The following is a 6,732-nucleotide window of genomic DNA, read 5'->3' as shown; positions in this document are numbered from 1 at the left end:
CGTCGAGCGGGACTCCAGCTAAACTCCAAAAAGTGCAATTTCGGCCGGCAACAAATCACTGTGCTTGGTCATCTTGTAAGTGCTACTGGCGTACAACATGACCCTGACGAGATTAGCGCTGTCGAGCAGTTCCCTCTGCCTTCTTCTACTAAAGATGCTCGGAGTTTTGTTGGCTTATGCTAATACATCCGTACAATATTTTTTTTAAATGCGAAGCATTTCTTAGCGAACTTCTGCGACTTTGAGCGTATCTATCTATCTATCTATCTATCTATCTATCTATCTATCTATCTATCTATCTATCTATCTATCTATCTATCTATCTATCTATCTATCTATCTAGCCGCCTACGACTTTTTGCTCTCCTGGTCGCTTGGTTCATCGAATGTGCACCAAAATTGGTATGGCGTAACATGACTGTATGACGAACATAAATGACAAGTCATAACATGAAAATCATGACATGCATGTCATGTACAGCATGATTTACATGCTACGCTTATGGTGCGCTGGCGGCCGTTTCGCTAGTTTGATATACACCAAAATTGGTATCTTGCGACGTGACTGTGTGACGAACATAAATAACACGAGTTAACATGTAAATCATGACACGCATGTCATGTACAGCATGACTTACGTGCCACGCTCATGGGACGCTGGCGGCGGTTTCGCTAGCTTGATCTACCCCGAAATTGGTATTGCGTGACGTGACCGTGTAACGAACACAAATAACATGAGTTAACATGAAAATCACGACACGCATGTCATGTACAGCATGACTTACGTGGCACGCTCATGGGGCGCTGGCGGCAGTTTCGCTAGCTTGATCTACCCCGAAATTGGCATTGCGCGACGTGACTGTGTAACGAACATAAATAACACGAGTTAACATGAAAATCATGACACGCATGTCATGTACAGCATGACTTACGTGCCACGCTCATGGGGCGCTGGCGGCGGTTTCGCTAGATTTATATACACCAAAATTGGCATCTTGTGACGTGACTGCGTAATGAACATAAATAACACGAGTTAACATGAAATTCATGACACGTATGTCATGTACAGCATGACTTGCGTGCCACGCTCATGGGGCGCTGGCTGCCGTTTCTCTAGCTTGATCGACCACGAAGTTGGTACTGCGCGACGTTACTGTGTGACGAACATAAATAATAGGAGTCAACATGAAAACCATGACACGCATTTTCCTCAATGACATACAAGACGATGTATGCAGCTCTTTGCTGGCTGCTTCGCATTACATCGATTCCCACAATGCGTGGGATCTGCCGGCTTTTTTCATTCTGACAAGCAGGCACTTGAGTATCCAAAGCACCCTAATTTGTCCTTGACAAAAGTAGTGCAGTAATCTTTCTTTTTTGTGACGCAGTGCTTACTTGCGGAGGCTGAAATGTCGCCTTGCTTTCACATGTACCACGTGCAAGTGTCCTTGTAGAACGCGCTATAGAGTCTTACAGTAACCTAAACGACGACCAATGTTGCGGCAGTGGCTGCGGCACGCTCGCTCTTTGCACAGACAGCCAAAAGCTTGGCCTTATAACTGCCATGATATGATTATGAGAGACGCTGTAGTACAGGGCACCGAAAATTTCCACCACCTGGGGTTCTTTAACGTGCACCTAAATCTAAGCACATGGGCCTCCAGCATCTCGCCTCCATCGAAATGCGGCCGCCGCGGCCGGGATTCGATCCCGCAAACGCCGGGGCCTGTATCGGACGAGGAAGAAAAAATAATCACTGAAATTGCGCGTAGCAAGTCTTTTCGCGTAGAAAACATATTGATTTATTTAAGTCTATCCCAGACCTCTCGTTCAGGCACTCACACACGTGAAGATGTACCAAAAAGCCTTTTCGTTTAGCCAAAGTGACGGACAACCTAAAGTGGTTTTATGGACGACTGCAATTGTATCACCAATCACTCAAGCGAAGGCATGTCATTGCACATACACTTAAAGGGACACTAAAGGCAAATTACAATTTTTGTCAGAGTGTTTCATCACTGCCACAGTGGTCACATGATTCGCTTTCGTCCATTCCTATGCGGCACGCTGTGCGACTGCCCACAGTACTGTTCACAGAGACAGTCCCTTTTCAACGCGCTCGGTAAGTTGGACGACCGCACTCTGTCGGAAGAAAGAATCCTGCGCCATCGACCGGACCAAACGTCACAAAAAAAGGCTGTGCAAGCGCTGCTGCGCTTTCTGCGTTCAGCTCAGAACGGCTCTGACTGGAACATCTTGCGTGTGTGCGCATGTGTGCGCATTTTATCTTTTGCGTGTGTGCGCATTTATCTCTCTCTCTCTGTCCTCTTTCTTACCCCTATTTCCCTACCCCTGCGCAGGGTAGCATACCGGTCACTCGCGCCAGGTTAACTTCTCTGCGTTTCCTTTTCACCTATTTCTCTCTGTCTTTGTCAGAGTGAAAGCTCAATGTATGACAACGTCTAAAACGGCAATATTATCAACAGCAGTGCCCCACTTACCGAGAAATTAAGCTAAATGTATCACACGATGAGCGCCACGAGCGGCACATTTTGGAAATGATCCCGAGGACGTGAGAGAGTCCGACTACAATTAATCACTTGTAATCAAACTAGATGCAATAAAAAAAGAACCTTTCGCGCATCAAGAGACGTAATAAAATGCTGCTTGTTCGTTTCTCTTTGATTCATGGAAAAAAGAATCTCTTTGGCTTTGCCATGGGGAACGGCGCGCGTGGTTCAAAGGTTCCGTTTTCGCCGAACTGCACTTCGACAAAAGAAAGTTCGACAAAATGCCGCATGCATGTAATGTTGCCGGATGCCCGAATGGTGCACGCTGCGAGTGCACGCCGCCGCGCAGTAAAGGCGGGCAACGTTGGGCACAGCAACAGTGACGTGAGAAAGACCGCTTTCAGGCGGGTGATTTGAAGTGCGCTAACGCAGTGAGGATCACTAAAACGTGATTTTATTTCAAGATAAGCACTTCCTTGGCACAAAAGTAGCACAATGAGGTTGCTTGACCGCTATTTCAACACTCAACGTCGACTTAATATTTGTCTTTAGTGTCCCTTTAAAATCAGAATCCAAATAAATAAATAAATTCTTCCTTCACTCATTCATTCATTCATTCATTTACACAGAGAGAGGACTGGGTTAAGCAGCTACGTGAGTTCCGAGGGTTCGCCCGCGTCTGAGTGACAGAAGGGTCGAGAGAGAGAGAGATGAAAAAAGGAAGGCCAGGAGGTTAACCAGATATTAGCATCTGGTTTGCTACCCAGCGCTGGGCTGGGGAAATAAGGGCAAGAAAGAGAGTCTAGAGAGAGAGAGGGAGAGGGGAAAAAAGAGGAGAAAAAAAACGCACGTACACACACAAGATAAAGAACAACAACACACACAGGGACGGTGTTCTGCTTAGAATCGTTCAAAAAGGCCGGTCGATTGCAAGAAGCGTAGTCGCGCTTGCATGGCCTTCTTCTGCGACGTTGCGTCTTGTCGATGGCTCAGAATTATTTCCTCCGACAAAGGTCGGTTATCCAACTTGTTCAGCGAGTTGCAAAGAGATAGTCGTTGTGCACTGTACAGTGGGCAGTCGTAAAACATGTGTAATTGTTTCTGCGTTTCCACAGTGGTCACAGGCTGCGCTGTCGGCCATCCCAATGCGGAAAGCATCGGCGTTGGTAAACGCAACGCCCAACCACAGCCTACACAAAAGGGTCGCGTCTGCTCGGAGAAGCCTTGATGCGACTTGAAGACTTAATGTAGGGTCAAATGAGTGCAGTCGATCATGTTTGAAGTGTGGCTCATTCCATTCTGACGTTGTGCGTTGGCGAGCATGCAAACGGAGCTTCCGTGCAGCGTGGGTCCTAGAAAGCGGTAGTAACAGTTCATGGTTTTCTGCGTGCGCTGAGCGGGCCGCTTGATCGGCCCGTTCATTGCCGATGATTCCGCAGTGACTTGGTAACCACTGAAAAGTGATTTGATGTCCTTTCTCAGGTAGGTGGTGGATAACCTCTGCTATCTCTAGTACCAGCTGTTCGTGCGGCCTGCGGCGTAAAGCTGACAGTAGAGACTGCAGGGCCGCCTTCGAGTCGCAGAAAATAGTCCACTTGTGCATCGGTTTGTCAATGACGAATTGTAACGCTTTATGAAGGGCTGCCAGTTCTGCTGCCGTCGACGGTGTTGCGTGAGATGTCTTGAATTTAATTGTCGTAACCAACCTTGGTATCACGACTGCTCCGGTTGAGCTGTCCGGCAGCACAGATCCGTCAGTGTAGATGTGTATGGAGTGTTGGTACTTTTCGTACAAGAGAAGTAAAGAGAGCTGCTTAAGTGCCGGTGACGACAAATCCGTTTTTTTTTCTGGACGCCAGGTACTGTAATGTTGATATTTGGTTGAGTAAGGCACCATGGAGGAGTTCGAGGTCTTGCGGCAGGAGTGAAGGAAGTTAGTATTGATTCACCATGCGCTGTCACTGTTTGGCAGTAAGATGTGCGCGATCGGTCCGCTGGTAGAGAGGCTAGGTGATGGCGGGGAGTGCGAGCAAGATGTCGTATATGTGTCCTCAGCACTTCAACCTCAATGTGTGTCTTGATGAGGTGCTCCCTTGCGATGGCTATAGTCGCGACTGTTGATGCACCCTGGGGCAAGCCTAGACAAATCCAGAGTGCTTGAGCCTGTGCACTTTGTATCATTAGTAGGCTTGTTTTGCTTGCGTTGAATAATGCAGGCAGGCTGTACCGTAGGAATCCGAGGAAAAGAACCCTGTATAGTCGCAACATAGCGGCTGTGGACATTCCCCGTGTCTTGCCAGCGAAGAACTTGGAACAAATGACAGATGCCTGTCAACCGTTTTTTCATGCATGACACATGAGGGCTCCATGAGACGTCTCTCTCAATTATAACACCTAGGAACTTGTGAGATCGGAGGTAAGGTATTATTTGTCCGTTTACATTACGCTGTAGCTCTCTATTGGTTTGCGCGTAAATGCCACAAGTGCACATTTCTCAGAGGAAATTTCTAGACCTCTGTTACGGAGGTACATAGCAGCTTCAGTGGCTGCTCTTTGAATTCGTGCTGGCAGTTGTAGACGTGTCACTGCAGTCGTCAAAACGCAGATGTCGTCTGCGTACATCGACAGTCTGACAGGGATTGGCAGGTGCTCGTGGAGAGCGATTAGCGTCAGGTTGAATAGTACAGGGCTAAGTACGCCACCCTGGGGAACACCACGGTGGCTGTAATGCAGCGAAGTGTCGCCGTCCGCGGTGCTCACGAAAAAAGAACGCTCAGAGAGATAGCTCCGTAGCCATTGAAACATCCGACCACCCACTCCTACCTCTCTGAGAGCGGCGAGGATAGCTTCATGAGTGACGTGGTCATACGCCCCTTTTCCATCAAGGAATAAAGAAGCGCAGAGACGCTTACGGCCTTTTTCGTGTTGTACGTAGGTGACCAGGTCGACGACGCTGTCAATCGATGACCGACCACGGCGAAACTCTGTCACAGCATCTGGGTAGATGTTGTGATGCTCCAAGTACCATTCTAGGCGTCCTTGTACCATCCTCTCCATTATTTTGCCCACGCAACTAGCCAGTGCAATCGGTCGGTACGATGTTAGCACCAATAGTGACTTGCCAGGCTTCAGTAATGGAACCAGGCGATTGGTCTTCCAGTTTACGGGGAGGGTGCCCTCTCGTCAGGATTCATTGTATATCTCGAGGAGAGCAATTCTTGTACGCTCGCCAAGATGACACAGTGCTCTGTAGGAAATACCATCAGGTCCGGGTGCTGATGTCCGTCCACACAAAGCCAGGGCTGCTTTAAGCTCATGGATTGAAAAAGGTACGTCCATGCGGTGGTCACGCTATATCGGACAGCCACTTGATGGCGCGAAGTAGTGATTTGTGAGCTGGCTGGATAATTTGGCACAGAACTCTTCTGCCACGTCGACCTCCGATCGCTGTTGAGACAGGGCTAGAGCCTTAAATGGAGACCGCTGGACGGGGGGTGTCCGGAGCCCTCTTACTGTCCTCCACAAGTGTGATAAAGGCTTGCGGGGATAGACTCTAACTTGTCTATCCGGCGTTGCATCTTCTTCTGTAAGCGTCTAGCGGTGCGTAAATCATCGATTGCTTTCGTGCGTCGGTACCTTCGTTCAGCACGTCGCCGGAGTGCCCGAAGTCGCTCTAATTCTACATCGAATTCCGTTACTTTCGAAGAGAATGTGATAGTGCACATCGTGTCTTGCACTGTACACTTTATTGCCTCTTCTAAGTCAAGTGAGATGTTGTTGTCTTGACATTGTTCTTCCATGAGCGATTGAAATTTGGTTCAGTCCACTCTTTGGATGGTGTCGCGTACCTTGAGAGGCGACAATCCTCTGATCTTCACATATCTGGGGATGTGGTCACTTCCATGTGTTTCTATGTCCACGAACCACGCGGTACGTCTGGCGAGGCTCCGTGAGACAAAAGCCGAGTCAAGGCAGCTGCTGTGTGCAGAGCCACGTAAAAACGTGGGACTTCCGTCATTTAGCAAGCAAAACTCATTGAAGCAAAAGATATCAGACTTCTGCCTTTCGCACTGATCTTCTGGCTCCCCCAGAGCGCATGGTGAGGGTCGAAACATTGCATAATATATACTAGGCAAAAATAGCTTTGTGTAGTTATGCAAGACACAGTAAAATACCAAACTACACAGCTCCTTGTTGAAAAGAAATGATAAACAAAACAC

This window comes from Rhipicephalus sanguineus, chromosome 1, assembly GCF_013339695.2.
Source record: "Rhipicephalus sanguineus isolate Rsan-2018 chromosome 1, BIME_Rsan_1.4, whole genome shotgun sequence".
Classification (NCBI taxonomy): Eukaryota; Metazoa; Arthropoda; class Arachnida; order Ixodida; family Ixodidae; genus Rhipicephalus; species Rhipicephalus sanguineus.
This window is presented reverse-complemented; position numbering follows the sequence as displayed.